Source organism: Limulus polyphemus, unplaced genomic scaffold (genome assembly GCF_000517525.1).
Source record: "Limulus polyphemus unplaced genomic scaffold, Limulus_polyphemus-2.1.2 Scaffold3088, whole genome shotgun sequence".
Taxonomy (NCBI): Eukaryota; Metazoa; Arthropoda; class Merostomata; order Xiphosura; family Limulidae; genus Limulus; species Limulus polyphemus.
In genome coordinates, this window is record NW_013668698.1 from 33622 (window position 1) to 40526 (window position 6905).

At 37.6% G+C, this 6905-nt stretch overlaps 1 protein-coding gene across 1 annotated transcript in view; it reads left to right on the forward strand.

Annotated features, from left to right (window-relative positions):
* Window positions 1–2655: 2655 nt before the first annotated feature.
* The window catches only part of LOC106468627 (plexin-B-like), a 50006-nt gene continuing 45756 nt past the window's right edge, over window positions 2656–6905 (forward strand). Inside the window, exon 1 of the mRNA XM_022396972.1 lies at window positions 2656–2848. The gene's annotated coding sequence lies outside the window, so the exon portion shown is untranslated. The remainder of the gene's footprint in view (window positions 2849–6905) is intronic.

Here is a 6905-nt window from a genome sequence, read left to right on the forward strand (position 1 = left end):
ATAACATTTTTTCTGTGGGGGTCGAACCCCCGTAGATACTAGCAGTGAAATATTTTCGAATGAAGTTTTTTTGGGTAGGTTTTTAATTACCGCAGTTCCAACATGTTCTTTCTATTTTGCATTTTCTGTTTCGGTTTGCTCTTAGTAACTCAGTACTACTATCTTGTATTTACTTTTTCGCTAAAGTTTGTTGTTTCAGGGGCTTAGAATCACCTCTTAAACCTCCCCATCCAGGAATAATACTAGCTGTCCCCTGATTACAAGGTACTTAATTACGTGTAAGTAACGGAACACATAAAAATGTAAACATAAATATTGCCATTATTGCAATGTATCCCACAGATTATTTCAGGGGTTTTCTATGTATTTTACAAGGAAGAGGAGTGATTTTAACCCTACTTTTTGTCGTGTATAAATGTCGTAACAGGTACAAACTTTATTATTCCTTATTTTCAGCAGCATCACATGAGTTTTAAAATGGAACGGAGTAAAAACAAAACTCTCTAATTTGAGGTTCAAGTACAAAAAAAATAATTAATACTGAACCAATCGGCTATCTTTACGCATAACAACAAATAATTAGAAAATATTTTTCGCGTTTCATAAACTCTTAGTTGACTGGTGTTTTGTATAAGAGAACCATACCAAAGACTTAAAACGTCAGAAAATACACACACATATATAACCTATTCTGAAACTCTGTACACGACCACCAAGGTTGGAGTAATTAGGAGGAGATAAACTGTACATGTACAGAACGATAATGGGTAGGCAAGGACTTCCTGCTAAACGTGTGGGTTTGGGTAAGCCCCCCCCCCCCTAGTAAAGGGGCCTTGGTCTGGGTTGCTTGACCATAAGACTAGGATGTCACAAAAGCTATGGAGTACAGAAGGAATTGCCTATAACAATTATTTAATTCTGTGATTCGTCCTTTCTCACGATTCAACGTTTTCCTTATTCTGAGGTCGTATTAAAAGTAAATCCCCTTCCTGCAAAAGCTACGCAGAGGAGTTTACAGAATGGACAGGTGTCTTTTGTTCTTTGAAATGCCATTTTCAAATGACCGGCGGTCAGCGGGGCTCTGGCGTTTAATCTTAGCGCCGCTGGAGGTGTACAGATAAAGAAAAACCCCTAGCTGTGAACTGTTTAGTAGTTGTTGAGGAGAAGTCAAGACGACTGGAACTAACTGAGAAAGCTGGGATAATGACACTTTGGAGATAATAGTGACACGTGATTTCCATGTGTTGTTTCTGTTGACTCTGATACAAGCAGTGTCAACATGTATCACTGGGTTCGAAAATGGTTTTGTCTTCTCAAAGCACGAAATAACACAGCACAAAAAGCCGTCTAACGGTGTTAAAAGTATATTTTATAACGAAAACTATGTTCATTAAGTACATTACTAATGCCGAGATAGTGACATGTATATCTATACTTTTGTGTAAATAATAACGAACCTATATCTTTATTTTTAAAAACGTTTTGTATTGTATCTTTCAAATTTAAAAAGTGCGCGCAGTTACCAGTTTGTAACTATAGACAGTCACTAAAAACGAAAACTACAGAAAACGCGTTGCTTAGTGATAGCCGTAAATCACACAAACCTCACAAGAACAAACGGATTTTACGATTTATTTTGACCATTTTTGTATCCACCAAGCACTGGAAGTGACAGTTTTAACAACTGATGCGGCGTTTGATTAGTTAGAGTCGTTTACGTGTTGTTTTTTTCCTTTGCCTGCATCAGTGAACCGACTTTTAGGCTTATCTAAAGTTGGAAAGTAACAGTCAGAAGTACCGTGTAACGTGAATCAGTATGCTTTGGTTACAGGGTGGTAGAACGCTGGGATTTCATTTGTACTATATAGAAGCTTGGATTTCTTGCCGGGAGAATATATATATATATGGAGGTTTGGGTTTTGTTTTCAATAGAACTAGACGTTAGAACGATGGATCTTGTTCACAAAAGTGTTAGGGATATCTGAATATCAGTAAAATAAGTTTCTAATAAAAAGTTTAACACCTTGTTAAAGGTCGTCGCTAATGGAATAATTACATTTTGTGTTTATCAAAAAGCGCGTAAAACTTCAAAAATGACATCAAATGTTATCTAAAATATAAAGAGTGAATTAACGTTTTTTAGTACTTTTTTTTTCTATAAAAGTGTTGAAGATATAAACGGACGGTAATGCTATTCCAAGATTTGATTCATGGTCTTATTATAAACATATTTTATTAAGATTCAATTCAAACATCGTTCAAGCTACTTGAGAATATGTAAAATGGGAATGTTATGGTTTCTCTTGTCGGACGGTGATGGTTAGGCTTAGCAACTAGAAGGCTTAAAGCAAATGTGTGTGTATAAAGTTACAAGGCATTTCGGCGCAACTACGGTAAACAAGCACGTGAGAAAATAGATGCTAGAGTTAACCACCCACCGCCTCGTCTCACTACCCAGATTTTTCCCTCAGTGCACACGTCAGATTTTGAGTGAGGAGGAGACTATGTAGACCCGCCCCCTGCCCGAGGATAGCCCGAGCCCTGATGCTGCAAACAGCTACAGGAACTTTGTCGCCCACTTAACAGTAAGCCTGAGGAGTTCTATCGGGAAGGACGCTCGCCTCAGTGAATTCCAACTTTATTTCATGCTCTTGCTGTGGTGCTCAGTTAGTTTGTCGAAGAGTTGCGGTCTTTTCCCCCTTCTGTTGCCGTCGGCAGGAGCTGGGCTAGGTAGGGTGAAGGGCCCGTTACGTAGTGTACAGAGAAACGCGTCATATCCATGCGTAGGAAAAACTGATTCGTGAAATGTAAACCACATACCATATACTGACGACTTGAAAAATATGAGGTAAGCCATAGAATAACGTCTTATTACAGTGACTTAACCAGAAGAAAATGTTTGAATTAAATGCCTCTCTGAAGTTCTAAAGTGTTTTTCTTTTAAGATTCTTGATCCGCGGAATAAATCTAAAACTAGTATGTACTTCTGTGTTATACTTTTGGGATCGAGGTCTTATTTTAACATATCTAAAAGATTTTAAGACTTTCAATATTTCACATAAAAAGAATAAAAATACTATGGGTTCGTATGTCATCATAGTAGTCGATACGATACGTATCTAGATACAGAAGTTTTACCAACGGTTTGTTACAAAGTTTGACAGTCTTGTCTGTAATTTATCATCTATATTACTAACACTGTCTTATTTAAGTACTTCACACTTTACAGTGATTTTTCAAATTCTCAGGTTTGTTCAACTGAATGACAGATGGCAAGAGAAGTACAATAAAACAAAGTTAATATCTGTTCTGTTATTGTTAATTCGTTACGTTACTTTGTACGTAATGTTTTTGATAAAATAAATGAAGACAACATGTAGTACTCAATACTCATCTTCATTTATTGAATCATTAATATTTAGCAAAAATACTTTATTAGAAATTCTGATTTTTTTCTGTACAAAAGACTTGTAATGTTTACTGAAAGTTTACCAAATATCGTGAAGATACATAAATCGTACCGGACGATGTATCGATACAGTCGTATCACGGCTTCACGATACTTGTATCACTACACCTTTAAAAATTACCACGTGATACATCTGAAAACTAGACATTCGTGGTCATATAGCCGTGATTGTTGGCAGGAGGGGTTCGAAAAGCTAGTCCTCTGTACTACATTTAACTTATGTTTGCTCAATAAAGATAATCTTTAACAAATATATATATATATCCAAAATTCCATTAATCAAACTCAAATTAGTCTTATTTATCGAGAGTTAAGCGTCAGGAAAATACTCCGAATACATTTTTATCCATTCAACCCACGAGACTTGAATGTCTGGCCTCCTATACATCTCGCCCAGCTTGGCATTTTTTGAATGCTTGTTCTATCATAGTTTTTTCTTGTGATAATATTATAGCTCTGTGTTTGATCTAATTTACTGGTCAAAACTGCCTTGATGTTTGAAACAAATAAAGAAGAACAAAAGCGTGTGGGAACTGATACCAAGGTTCCTGCTACCTCGTTGGAAACCGATACATCGTCACTATGTTTCGGGAAGATTAATAACAGATAGCTCACTCTGATCGCAAGTTTTTCAGAGCTTTACTTAAAAAATGCCTTTAGCACCTCGATATCTATCAAAAAATGAGATGTTCTGTCAGCAGCAGTAGAACCTCTTAACAACGGTTATATTTATCAACACTGTACACTAGGTTATGGTAATTTAGTAGACCCCAGTGTCGAGAAAACTGTTCAGGATATTTACGGTGTGTAAAACGGAGTCTGAAGTTTTGTTATGATACTGTTTGTGTTTATCACAGACTCGGTGCAAATCATTGGCCAGTAATACTTCCTAGCAGTATTCTAGGTCGGTCGTGGCCGAGTGATTATCTCGTGGGACTGCGAATCGAAGGGTCCGTGGTTCGAGACGTGGACGCCTTATAAAATAGGTAGACAGCCCTTGATTTGGTTCAAATATTTTATGGCGGCGTTTGCTGCTGACTTTCTTCCCTCTGGTCTATAGTTCATAATTAGCAAAGGCTTTATCTGAATTCTGTAGGTGTCTAGGACTACTTGGTCGGTAAGTCCTCGTGTGATTAAGGTGCCGTTCGATTTAAAGGCTATATCTAAATTCTATAGGTGTCTAGGACTTGGTCGGTAAGTCCTCGTATGATTAAGGGGCCGTTCGATTTAAAGGTTATATCTGAATTCTGTCGGTGTCTAGGACTTGGTCGCTAAGTTCTAGTTTGATTAAGGAGCCGTTCGATTTGAAGGCAATATTTGAATTCTGTAGGTGTGTAGGACTTGGTCGGTAAGTCCTCGTGTGATTAAAGTGCCGTTCGATTTGAAGGCTATATCTAAGTTCTGTCGGTGTCTAGGACTTGGTCGGTAAGTCCTCGTGTGATTAAGGTGCCGTTCGATTTGAAGGCTTATCTAAATTCTGTAGGTGTCTAGGACTTGGTCGGTAAGTCCTCGTGTGATTAAGGTGCCGTTCGATTTGAAGGCTATATCTAAATTCTGTAGGTGTCTAGGACTTGGTCGGTAAGTCCTCGTGTGATTAAGGAGCCGTTCGGCTTGAAAGATTCAAATTCTAGTTGGAGAGGGATTGAATCAGAATCGGTGGGTCAGTGGTAAGTTTCCGGACTTATAATGCTAAATTCGATTCCCAGTGGTGGACAGAGCTCATTGTATAGCTTTGCGCTAAAAACACCAGCACCACCAACAACAGCGAATCAAAAACCATCCATAGTTATTTGTTTATGTTTATTAGTAAAGAATGAGAAATCACTGTTTTTTTGTTTATTATCATTCTAATATGTGAAGTAGGAGAATATTCACGCACCTATAAGATTGGTGTAATGTTTGATAAAGGTGTAAGCTACAAGTGTATACATCGTGATTAGATCATTATGCTAATTCTTATATCTATCTGTTTAACGCATAACTTAAATCTTTCACTATTTTAACCTTAAATCAGAGGTGTTAATAAGAAATGTTACACGGGATGTAAGCCTGAATTGTAGAGTATTAAGAAAGTTTAGAACTCCCTTATTAAACGTTTCGTATATTTAAACTAATAGTTGGGGTAAGCACACCTCCTCTCTTCACTTCTTATAACCCCTCACCCTCCCTCCTCGGATGGCTGAACGTTAAACTTGAGAGCTTATAATCCTATAATTCGGGGTTCGATCTACTCCGTGGGCACAGGACAGATTGTGCGGCCTTGCGCTTAAAACAAAAACTTATTTATAAGGAAGGGGTCTGCCTTTCTCCAGGTTATCGGATTTCTTGTTTTTTAATTCATCTAACTTCTTTATCCTAATTGATGATAAAACTGATAGGTACAACAATATTTAATCTTTAGAAAGAACCATTCTATATTATCGAGATTTTAGATTTTGGTGAGCATTAGAGCAGATGCAGTGAAAAACGTACGTTTAGTTTTAGTAGCGATAAATCGGTTACTTTGAACTGTGAATCGGCGAATAAACTAGGAGCAACATGTCTAGACACGAAGCTGGAGACGAGAGTACAAATCTTTAGTGAAAGTTACCTTAAATAGTATTAAAATACTTTCGACACATATCTGAAATCAACATGCCTCGAAAACCTAATATCTTTCCTTACAAAATACTTCAAGGTGCTGCGGGTAAATGTTTATGTGTGTCTATAATTACGAGTGTCACATAACATATAAAAGCACTTCACAAACAGCATACGACTGCAGTTTTAACGCGTACTGTTAAATTAGTAGAAGCAATAGTCACGTGCTTTCGTATTCTTTTTACTTGTTTTCCCGCCTAATGCAGTATAAAATTGACCTAGTTCTATCAAATGAGTGGACGTTTTGCGAAAACTTGTACGTAGTCATATTGTGAAACACAGATTTTACACAAACTGTTTCTCGCGGAATACCTCGTAGCGGTTCTCAAACTTTGGTAATTGGAGGACCACTTTAATTCTCGCGGAATACTTTGTAGCGGTTCTCAAATTTTGGTATTTGGAGGACCACTTTTAATTCTCGCGGAATACCTCGTAGCGGTTCTCAAACTTTGGTAATTGGAGGACCACTTTTAATTCTCGCGGAATACTTTGTAGCGGTTCTCAAATTTTGGTAATTGGAGGACCACTTTAATTCTCGCGGAATACTTTGTAGCGGTTCTCAAATTTTGGTAATTGGAGGACCACTCTCATTCTCGCGTAAAACCTCGTAGCGGTTCTCAAACTTTGGTAATTGGAGGACCACTTTAATTCTCGCGGAATACTTCGTAGCGGTTCTCAAACTTTAGTAATTGGAGGACCACTTTAATTCTCGCGGAAAACCTCGTAGCGGTTCTCAAACTTTGGTAATTGGAGGACCACTTTAATTCTCGCGGAATACTTCGTAGCGGTTCTCAAA